Source organism: Ranitomeya imitator, chromosome 4, assembly GCF_032444005.1.
Source record: "Ranitomeya imitator isolate aRanImi1 chromosome 4, aRanImi1.pri, whole genome shotgun sequence".
NCBI lineage: Eukaryota > Metazoa > Chordata > Amphibia > Anura > Dendrobatidae > Ranitomeya > Ranitomeya imitator.
The window spans coordinates 684,183,374-684,195,507 of record NC_091285.1 but is presented as its reverse complement, the minus strand read 5'-3'; the positions used below and the strand labels follow the sequence as shown (position 1 = coordinate 684,195,507).

The 12,134-nt window shown below is 43.9% G+C and overlaps 2 non-coding genes across 2 annotated transcripts; both read right to left on the bottom strand.

The window, feature by feature from the left end:
• Positions 1 to 5,673: 5,673 nt before the first annotated feature.
• On the bottom strand, positions 5,674 to 5,745 carry TRNAQ-UUG (transfer RNA glutamine (anticodon UUG)). The gene has a single exon. It is a non-coding gene; the product is annotated as a tRNA-Gln (tRNA).
• Positions 5,746 to 11,128: 5,383 nt separating this feature from the next.
• Positions 11,129 to 11,202, bottom strand: TRNAI-AAU (transfer RNA isoleucine (anticodon AAU)). The gene has a single exon. It is a non-coding gene; the product is annotated as a tRNA-Ile (tRNA).
• Between the last annotated feature and the right edge of the window lie 932 nt (positions 11,203 to 12,134).

Here is a 12,134-nt window from a genome sequence, read left to right as displayed (position 1 = left end):
GATGGTAACAATTGCTTTAGTTATTCGGACCAGCTATAGTGTAAGGCTCAAGTGTTCATGTAAAGCTGCATGAACCAGTATGTAGCAGTACAGACACAGAGGGCTAATACTGCATAAAGTGTATGAGAACATGATGCGAGCCTATTATAAATAGGCTACACAGGGATCGTTAGGTTAATGCATTGAGGCGGTAGGCCAGTCTGAACAAATGAGTTTTTAGGGTACGCTTAAAACTGTGGGGATTGGGGATTAATCGTATTAACCTAGGTAGTGCATTCCAAAAAATCGGCGCAGCACGTGTAAAGTCTTGGAGACGGGAGTGGGAGGTTCTGATTATTGAGGATGCTAACCTGAGGTCATTAGCGGAGCGGAGGGCACGGGTAGGGTGGTAGACTGAGACCAGGGAGGAGATGTAGGGTGGTGCTGAGCCATGGAGTGCTTTGTGGATGAGGGTAGTAGTTTTGTACTGGATTCTGGAGTGGATGGGTAGCCAGTGTAATGACTGGCACAGGGTAGAGGCATCGGTGTAACGGTTGGTGAGGAATATGATCCTGGCTGCAGCATTCAGGACAGATTGGAGCGGGGAGAGTTTTGCAAGAGGGAGGCCGATTAGTAGAGAGTTACAATAGTCCAGACGAGAATGAATAAGTGAAACAGTAAGAGTTTTTGCAGAGTCGAAAGTAAGAAAAGGGCGAATTCTAGAAATGTTTTTGAGATGCAGGTAAGAAGAGCGAGCCAGTGATAGATAGATATATCCATAGAAAGGCCGATGCTGATAAATGAAAATAAAGAAAAAAGCGGCGTGGGCCCCGCGCAATTTTCTGTGCCAGAGGGGGAAAGCCAACGGCCGGAAGCCAATATTTGGCCTGGGGACGTGGGGTCCCCCCTATATTTTATAGCCAGAAAGGCTACGCAGACAGCTGCGGGCTGATATTCATAGCCTAGAGAGGGGCCATGGATATTGCCCCCTGGCTACAAATACCAGCCCCCAGCCGCCCCAGAAATGGCACATCTGTAAGATACGCCAATTCCGGCACTTAGCCCCTCTTCCCACTTCCGTGTAGGGGTTGGATATGGGGTAATAAGGAGTTAATGTCACCTTGCTATTGTAAGGTGACATTAATCTGGGTTAATAATGGAGAGGCGTCAATAAGACGCCTATGCATTATTAACCCTACAGTAGTGAAAGAGTTAAAAACAAAATAAAGACACAGCAAAAAAAAGTATTTTATTCTTAATTTCACCATACTTACCATACTTCAGCGCCTGCAAAAAACGTTAAATAATAAACCGTATACTACCTGTCCACCGTAGTCCAATTAATAACGAGTGTCCCACGATGATCTCTCCTATAGAACAGTGACATCTGGTGATGTCACTGCTCTATAGGACCTCCAGTGACACACTGACAGGAGATAATGGCTCCTGCAGTGCATCACTGAGGTTACCTGAGTTCAGGGTCTCACTTTATGCCTAAAGCTGCGTGGGAACTTTCTCACAGCAATGCCAAAAGTGAGACTAGGGACTATTTTTTTTACAGTGGCGGAGGAATACAGTGCGGAAGGATACATTCCTCTCGTCATTGTATTCCTAGAGCCCCTAGAGAGCGGTCGCATCAGCTGATGCTGCCGTTCTCCACGGGAGATCGTTGTGGGACACTCAAGGATTTCTATTGATCAGGGAGTATATTGTTTGTTATTTTAATATTTTTTACAGATGACACTGGCTTCGGGGAACAAAGTGACAAGTGATGGTGAGAAGGTACTCTGTTATATGTACTGCATGTTTATATATATGTATTGTATGTAATGTATGAATGTATTGTATGTAGTATGTTGTATGTATGTATGTTGTATGTAGTATGTATGTTGTATGTATTTATGTAGTTTGCATGTAGTATGTATGTAGTGTGTATGTAGTGTGTATGTAGTGTGTATGTAGTATGTTGTATGTATGTAGTATGTATGTAGTATGTATGTTGTATGTATGTATGCAGTATGTATGTTGTATGTATGTAGTATGTATGTAGTATTTTGTATGTAGTATGTATGTTTGTGTTGTTTTTTTTACATTTAACACATTAGCCGGATGATGAGACTACTACTGTCCCATCATTGGCTAATGTGTCAATCACTGTCATTGTAGCAGGCATAGCCCAATAGGACTTATAGTCCCATCGGACGATGCCTGCACACACACACGACCCCCGGCAGCCCTCACAGACCCCCAGCAGCCTGCACAGACCCCCGGCAGGCCTGTACAGACCCCCAGCAGGCCTGCACAGACCCCTGGCAGCCCGCACAGACCCCCGGCAGGCCCGCACAGACTCCCCATGGTCACGCACAGACCCTGCCTGCACACACAGACGCGCAGTCTCTGCCACGCACCGCCCACCACCGACATTTCAGCAGCCAATCACAGCCATGCCATTAGTTAACATGGCTAACATGCCTAACAGGATGTGTCCACACTTCTTAGGATCCTCAACTGGCTCATTGCATTATGGAAACTTCTTCATTTTCAGTCAGCCTACCCCTACTTACCTATTTGCAGTCCTCCCCCTACTTCACCATTTGCAGTTCCCCTCACTTAATCTTTTGCAATCTTCCTCCTTCCCCCACTTCAACATTTGCAGTCACCCTCACCCATTTATTTTATAAAGAAAGAAAACATTTCATAACTACCTCACTCACTATCCCTTGTAGGTATAACTCTGATTCTGGTGTCCTGGCAACTGAGTAAGAAGTGGTGCACGTACTTACCGGCACATACATGATGATATCATCGAGTGCGTACCATCTCCTTATCAGATGTCCATAAAACACGGAGGGAGCTACAGCTGCGCAACCGTTCAGGTTAGATGGATGTTGAGCTCCAGAAAATCTTCCAGCGCTGAGGTGTGCACCAGACACAGCACTTTATTGCACCCTGGGGTCCCGTGACCGGTAGCGTAAGAGGGGGTGCCGCCCCCACCCCCTCCGTACTTCTGCTCACCGGGCCCCATATAGTAGTAAGGTCAGTAATTCCCTGATGGAGGCCCTGCTTTGCACATAAAGCCATCCTCAACTTGTCTCCATATATCTGTGACCTAGTCTCCCAGGACTTACCTATACGTAGCCTTCCGATCTTTACATTATCTCCTTGTCTACTTCCTTCTCAGAACCGCATACAACATTTTTCAAATGTAAAGCGCCATGGAATAAACTGCTATAATAACTAATTTAATAATTCAGGAGACAATAACTGCTGAATGAGAGCAGTTCATATATATCAACTGAAAACTAATTGAGGATGTAGTAAAAATAGTAATATATATGTGTACTAAGGAAAGTAAATAGTAGACCATTCAACAGGAAAACCACAAGAGGAAACGCCAAACGTGTGGCCAAAAATATTCTAAAACTTGCGTAGGTAGAAATAAAACACCTTTATTAGAACAGACAGTGAATGGTGGCATTACTGAAAAAGAGTATCCACACATATAATAACTACACAACATAATAAAATATATAGTTTAGTCAGGAGTCATACAGGTAAAAATGGTAACATAAGGTACACTCACTCTTGGTTATAAGTGCTACTAGCACAAAAGATTGCCCATTTAAAATAAATTATAGGAAACGTAATACAAACAGATGATCTAGAATAGTTGAAATATGAGAAAAAGAATTTAATAATGTACAACCACAAATGTGGACATGTGCACATGTCATGGAGAGATCTCAAATCCAATATGTGGTGAGATGTTAATTACCAGTGATGATGAGCGAATAGCATTGTGCTCGGGTCTCCCTGAGCATGCTCGGGTGATCTCCGAGTATTTTGTAGTGCTCCGAGATTTAGTTTTCATCACCTCAGCTGCATGATTTACGGCTGCTAGCCAGGTGAATACATGTGAGGAATGCCTGTTAGGGAATTTCCACATGTATTCAGCCTGGCTAGCAGCCGTAAATCATGCAGCTGAGGCGATGAAAACTAAATGCCCCAGCACTACAAATTGCTCAGAGATCACCCGAGCATGCTCGGGGAGACCCGAACACAATGCTATTCGCTCATCACTGTTAATTACATGTATCAGAGAATGAAACAATATACACACATGGTCAAAATTGTTGGTACCCCTCATTTAATGACAGAAAAACCCACAATGGTCACAGAAATAACTTGAATCTGACAAAAGTAATAATAAATCAAAAATCTATGCTTCCACAGAATTTAAAAAAGCAATAAAACTCATGAAATAGGCCTGGACAGAAATGATGTTACCCTTAACTTAATATTTTGCTGCACAACCTTTTGAGGCAATCACTGCAATCAAACGAGTCCTGTAACTGTAAATAAGACTTCTGCACCTCTCGACAGGTATTTTGGCCAACTCAAGAACAAACTGCTCCAGTTGTCTCGTGTTTGTGTTTCATTTTCCAGATGGCATGTTTCAGCATTTCCAAAGATGGAAAGGATTTACCATATTTTTTGTACAATAAGACGCACCCCAGATTTTCAGAAGGCAAATAGGGAAAAGAAAATAATGTGTCAAATGGGGGTCCATCATACAGTCTGATTTCAGGTCACCAGGGGGATCAGCACAGGTGGAGGAGTGGTGAGAGGAGAGTGTGGTCACAGTGGTTTTTCAGTGGTCCAAGCTGGTGTGATGGCCTCCAGTAAATCCCATCCCAGGCTGGTGCAGGGGTGGTGCTCTGAGGTTCCAAGTGGTTCCATCAGTATTTTGCGACAGGTTCGGTGGTGGTGCTCTGTGGTGTGGTGAGGCTCCGCCAGAATTTTGCGACAGGTGCGGTGGGGATGCTCTGGTGTGGCGGGGATGCTCTGGTGTGGCGGGGCTCCGCCGGCATTTTGTGAAAGCCCTGAGGCCCCCACAGATCCGTTGCTGCGGTGCAGTGGTCTCCAGAAAAATGGCCACTGGGAGGCCGTGCACGCTCATATTGAGATCTCCGGATGATCTCACTCAGGAGCGGAGCGTGCGGCCGCATGTATTGCTATGCGGCCGACGCTCTGCTCCTGAGTGAGGGCGGCAATGCCGGGTATTACCATGCGAGACTCAGACGTATTTCTCACATGTGTGATCCCGGCCTTAGGGAACCACTGCAACCTATTAACTACAGCGGTCAGGTGACTAGGCGATTATGTTGTTGAAGTTTGGGTATGCCTCCTTTTACTATTTTTTTTATTATTCATGCCAAAAAATAAAATTAATTGCAGTGCTGGATAACACCTTTACCACTTCCATAATATTTGCAAATCCAAGATAAATCTGACACTAGCAGTAGCTTTCATGGATCTTCAAAGGAAAGTATATTAAGTAATTTTGTCTATTTTCAGAAATCTAAATTGGAGATGTATGACAAATGGTTAACCCGACCTTTACAATGAAACTTTGAGGTGTGTAAAAAAAAAAAAAAAAAGCAGGAATTGCTGGATTAAAGTGAGCACCACATCAGCAGTAATTTTCTTTACATATATTTTTTTTCATAATGCTTTCGCCATACTTGTAAGTGAACGTTTACCTCTGTCGGTGAACTGAACTCCAGTCCCACTTGTGACAGGTAGTGATACTTGCCACTATATTAACAAGGAGTTGGCTTGTGACTATCTGGTATGCTAGGAAATTAGAAATGTGCAATGCAATTTTCAGGGCTTAAAAAGAGAAATTGAATGAGGTTCCACCGAGATTCGAACTCAGATTGCTGGATTCAAAGTCCAGAGTGCTAACCATTACACCATGGAACCCTTGCCATTAAGCAAAAATCTGTCTAGCTACTAAAATTGAGATCCTACTGATCCCAATCAAGTCTGTGTGCAGAAAATACATTTTAATCCATGCAAATCATCTGTATTGCATTAGATTTTAATGGATACAATGCAATTATTAGTAGGAAACTAATTGATCTTGTAAATTTTAATAACTGCTTATAAAAAAAAAATGGTTGCCATACTGATACAAAATACAGGCCCGAGGGCTCTATGTAGATCACAATACAGGTGAAACATCATCCATTTTTTTCTGAATAAGAGTTGGACTTTTTTATTTATATTCTCATGCGTACTTAGCCAAAGGTTGACCTTCTAAGGATAACTGTAGTAGTATTATCCTCCAAGGGGACTATACCCAAGCCCCCCATGAATTCATGTTTTATTTCCTATGTTCATAACATAGGCTAGGTTTATACGCTGAAAAAAAAAATTACATTTGACTTTTTGAACATTTTCAATTATGTTGTACAGTATGATATGCAAAAACCGAAATTTGAGTTGATGTGAAAGGTTCTTTTCAAAAATCACAATCGGCAGGATGTGAACATAGTATGTAGGATGTGAACAGGGGAGACCACCACAAAATCCTGCTGATAGGTTCACTTTAACTGCTCGGCTACGACTGATTGAAGCTGTTAAACCTCTGCAGATATGAGCATGTAAATTATAATTACACTATATAGATAATAATATTGTTATTTTCTACATTGTGGGTACAAAAGCTTTTGTCACATCTCAAGTCCATAGGTATTAATATGATATTCTACCTCTTTAGGCTATGTTCACACTAGGCGTTTATTTTCTGAATCAAAACCTGCACTCTTAGCAGAAAAGAAGCAGTGTCAAATACTCAGTTTTGGGGTCTTACTCGCCTGCGAGAAACTCAGATGAGTCTCGCATGTTAATACCCGGCGCTGCACCCGGCACTCAGATCGGAGCGTGCGGGCGCATAGGAATACATGCAGCTGCACGCTCCGCTCCTGAGTGCCGGGTGCAGCGCCGGGTATTGACATGTGAGACTCATCCGAGTTTCCTGCAGGTGAGTATGAGCCCTTAGTGCGTTTTTCAGTGTCCCAAAGTTCAGCTTTGCTTCCACCACAGAAGCATGAACACAGGTCATCAATGCAAGACATGTGTTAATGAAAAAATACACATATAAATGTAACAGCTGAGGGAGGTGAATGGATCTGGAATAACTTACCTAAGAATGTAAGTCTGCAAGGACAGGGTCCTCTCCCCTCTGTACCAGTCTGTCACTGTAAATTTGTTTACTGTTAACGATATCTATAACCCTGTATGTAACCCCTTTTCACATGTACAGCACCATGGAATTAATGGTGCTATATAAATAATAATAATAAGACACTGGCACTGCATTGAATTTGTAGGACACGCTTTCACACTTTGGTCTGTCACTGAGTTGCTCAGGCATTGTGCAATTTCACACCTTGGTCAGCCAATGTTTACTAGTCACTAATTTAATTAAACTGTACTAATCCCAACTGCCATATTAGGTGACCAAGACAAGATGGTAAGGGTACCGTCACACTATACGATTTACCTACGATCACGACCAGCGATATGACCTGGCCGTGATCGTAGGTAAATCGTAGTGTGGTCGCTGGGAGCTGTCACACAGCCAGCTCTCCAGCGACCAAGATGCCGAGGTCCCTGGGTAACCAGGGTAAACATCGGGTAACTAAGCGCAGGACCGCGCTTAGTACCCGATGTTTACCCTGGTTACAAGCGTTAAACTAAAAAAAAACAAACAGCACATACTTACATCTGGTGTCCGTCAGGTCCCTTGCAGTCTGCTTCCCGCACTCAGTGACTGCCGGCCGTAAAGTGAAAGTGAAAGCACAGCCGCTGTGCTCTGCTTTCACTTTACGGCCGGCAGTCACAGTGCTGGAAGCAGACTGCAAGGGACCTGACGGACACCAGAATGTAAGTATGTGCTGTTTGTTTTTTTTTAGTTTAACGCTTGTAACCAGGGTAAACATCGGGTAACTAAGCGCGGTCCTGCGCTTAGTTACCCGATGTTTACCCTGGTTACAAGCGAACGCATCGCTGGATTGCATCGCTAGATCGCTAGATCGGTGTCACACACACCGATCTAGCGATGACAGCGGGAGATCCAGCGATGAAAGAAAGTTCTAAACGATCTGCTACGACGTACGATTCTCAGCAGGATCCCTGATCGCTGCTGCGTGTCAGACACAGCGATATCGTAACGATATCGCTGGAACGTCACGAATCGTACCGTCGTTTCGATCGAAATGTTATAGTGTGACGGTACCCTAAATCTGGAAAAATCACAAACATAAATGGGTTTCAAATGCTGCTCTACTTGTTTTTTTCATTAAACACTCAAAACCGGATACCTGCATTTTTGCAGCTTTTTTCACCACCAATTGGTTTCAGTGGATGAACAACGCTGAAAGAAGTGACTTGCTCTACTATGCAAAAAAAATGCAAAGCACAAAATACTGATGACAAAAAAACCAAGGTGTGTGCATGAGATTTCTGAAATCTCATAGGCTTTGCTGATACTGTAAAGCACAGCTAAAAATTTGTATAAAATACGCTTTGAAAATACTCCTAGTGTGAACATAGCCTTAGGCCGGTTTCACACGTCAGTGGCTCCAGTACTTGAGGTGACAGTTTCCTCACGTACCGGAGACACTGACTCATGTAGACACATTAAAATCAATGTGTCTCTGCACATGTCAGCGTGTTTTCACGGACCGTGTGTCCGTTTGGAAAACACAGAGACATGTCAGTGTTTGTGGGAACGCACGGATCACACGGACCCATTAAAGTCAATGGGTCCATGTAAAACACGTACCGCACACCATGTGCAGTCCGTGTGCCGTGCAGGAGACAGCGCTACTGTAGGCGCTGTCCCCCAGCTTGTGGTGCTGAAGCCCCATTCATTTCTTCTCTCCAGCGTTCGCTGGAGAGAAGGAATGAAAAATCATTTTTTTAAATTTTTTTTGTTTTTAAAATAAAGTTCCCGGTAATCTATCCCCTCCCACCCCCTGTGCGCCCGCCCGCTGGCATTAAAATACTTACCCAGCTCCCTCGGCGCTTCCATCCTCTCAGCATCGCAGCTCTTCCTGTATGAGTGGTCACGTGGTGCCGCACATTACAGTGATGAATATGCGGCTCCACCTCCCATAGGGGTGGAGCCACATATTCATCACTGTAATAAGCGGCACCACGTGACCGCTCATACAGGAGAAGCTGCCAGCGCTGAGAGGAGAGAGGAGACATCGCGGGAGCTAGGTGAGTATTTCTATGCAAGGGGCCGGGCAGCGCACGGGAAATGGGAGGCGGGAGCTCACCAGCAAACTTTATTTTTAACAAAAAATAACAAAAATTTGATCTTTTCATCTCTTCTCTCCTGCGGGGGAGAAGAGATGAATGCCGGATTCAGCACCACGCAGGGGGGACAGCGCTTAGTGTAGCGCTGTCTCTCCTGCACAGTCCGTGTGGTCCTCAGGTGGCACCGATTTTTCCGGTACCGGAATTATCGGGATGTGTGGGACAGGACTTACAGATATTACTTCTGGGAAGCCTTTCTACATGATTTTGGAGGTGTCTGTGCAAAAAACATGTCTAATAATGCCGTATGTACGAACCTTACTATAGGCTTTTTGTCCTGATCTTAAGGTCAATTTACACTACTCAATTATTGTAAATGAGTGTTCCTAGATTTCACAAAAGGTTTAAAGGTACCTTCACACTCAGCAACTTTACAACGAGAACGACAACGAGCCGTGACGTTGCAGCGTCCTGGATAGCGATCTCCAGAAGTCCAGAACTTTATTTGGTCATCAGGTCGGAGTGTATCGTCATGTTTGACATCAAAAGCAACAATGCCAGCAATGTTTTACATGGAGCTAACAATCAGCGAGAACGATAAGTGAGTCGCCGTTACGTCACTGGATCGCTCCTGCATCGTTCTGGAGCTGCTGTGTTTAACGTCTCTACAGCGACCTAAAGAGCGACGCTGCAGCGATCGGCTCGTTGTCTATATCGCTGCAGCGTCGCTGAGTGTGATGGTACCTTTAAGGCCCCGTCACACATAGCTACGCTTAAGCGATCCCGACAACGATACGACCTTTCAGGGATCGTTGCTGCGTCGCTATGTGGTCGCTGAGATGTCAAACAGTGAGATCTCCCCAACGACGCAGCAGCGATGCGGCGACCTGTAGCGACCTGTACAACGATGCTATTTCATGACGATTCAATGGGACGTCCTGTCAACGAGGTCATTGGTAAGGTGTCAATCACAGCGATGTGTGCTACCCAGCGGGACCTCAACGATCAAAAAATGGTCCTGGCCATTCCGACACGACCAGCGATCTCACAGCAGGGGCCTGGTCGCTGCTACGTGTCACACATAGCGAGATCGCTACTGAGGTCGCTGTTACGTCACAAAACTTGTGACTCAGCAGCGATCTCGCTATGTGTGACGGGGGGGGGGGGGGGGGGCTTTAGTCTAGACTGGCTGCTGAGCTCCTGCTAAACAAGCTAAATTACCATTCATCAGGTGATATAATCTCTTCCTTTGCAGGAAAGATCATGGTTCTTGGCAGTACTGTTAAGAACAATGGCAGCCTATGTGCTTGTGTAAACTGGCTATTAAACAATCACCGATGAGTAAATATTTACTGATCAGCTGTCATTTAACACAAAATCATCTAGTGTAAATACACTTTCATAGTTATAGCATGGTTTTATGATGTTGCTACTTACATGAATTGACACAAAAGAGCACAGTAAGACCAAAAACACTCTGTTGCAAAAAAAAAAAATCACAGTAATAAGCAAGTGCTAGCAAAAAGATGACAGAAACAGGGTATTTGGTTGATACGTTTTTTGCAAAAAATGTATACTAAGTTGCTCCACCAAACATAAAGGTATAACCATATAGAACAGTCCTAACTGATGAATACAATCCCTATCTGATGTATTTAAAAACCTGATCATCTGTATATTACCTGTATAAGCCGGGTTCAGAGAGGAAATGTCCATGTGGACATGCTGAACGGAACAGCTTTTGTGCAAATGGCCCACAAGGAGTGGTGGATAACTCCCCAGTCTCGTAGACACAAGAGAACAATTATGGAAACAAACACATGGGCTACTTGCACAGTGAACAAGTCTGTGTGAACATGTTCCTACAGACTTGTTCACTGTGCAAGTAGCCCACGTGTTTCTGTTTACATGAATTAAGCTCAGAATCGGGTCAAAACATGCATGCGTTATATAAATTTAAAAATATGCCCACATTACAGCTGTCTGAATAAGGTAATATTCTCATGAAAAGGCAATATTTTGAAAAAATACATACTGGCCCGTACGGGGATCGAACCCGCGACCTTGGCGTTATTAGCACCACGCTCTAACCAACTGAGCTAACCGGCCATTTGTGTGTTTTTGGATTGTGACGATAAGAACACTGCTCAAAAAAATTAAGGGAATACTAAAATTCCACACCCTATATATCACTGAATAAAATATTCCAGTTGTAAATCTTTATTTATTACATAGTGGAATGTGTTGAGAACAATAAAACCTAAAAATTATCAGTGTAAATCACAACTAATATCCCATGGAGGTCTGGAGTTGGAATGATGCTCAAAATCAAAAGTGGAAAGTGAAGTTACAGGCTGATCCAACTTCAGTGGAAATGCCTCAAGACAAGGAAATGATGCTCAGTAGTGTGTGTGGCCTCCATGTGCCTGTATGACCTCCCTACAATGCCTGGGCATGCTCCTGATGAGGCGGCGGATCCTGAGGGATCTGCCAGACCTGGACTAAAGCATCCGCCAACTCCTGGACAGTCTGTGGTGCAATGTGACATTGGTGGATGCTGCAAGACATGATGTTCCAGATGTGTTCATTCGGATTCAGGTCTATATATCTGTATGCAGCTAACACCTGACAAAGTAAAAAATTGTAGTAATATAGGCGTTACTATCACTCAAAAATTAATAAAAAGAGCAGTTTGTAATGTATATATGGCAAAACAATGCAAGTGGGTACAAGTATGCTAGGTCTATTGTCCGTATCGCACACATCTATGTGTAGCCATATAACATCAGCACATATCAGCTGTAAGCATGGCAAACACAGACCAAGCAAGTAATCAGAAACAATATCTTACCCTTGTCCCAAGATGTACACTTGAGTGCCCCAACTCCACAGTATGCAAATATTTTCATGGCCAATCTTGAAAGCGACTTTTTGTCTTCATGTCCCGTCAGGCCTCTGGCTTACTACCACTACATTGATGACATTTTAATCATCTGGACGGAGTCTGAGCCGCAGCTAAAGACGTTCCATGAACAGTTTAA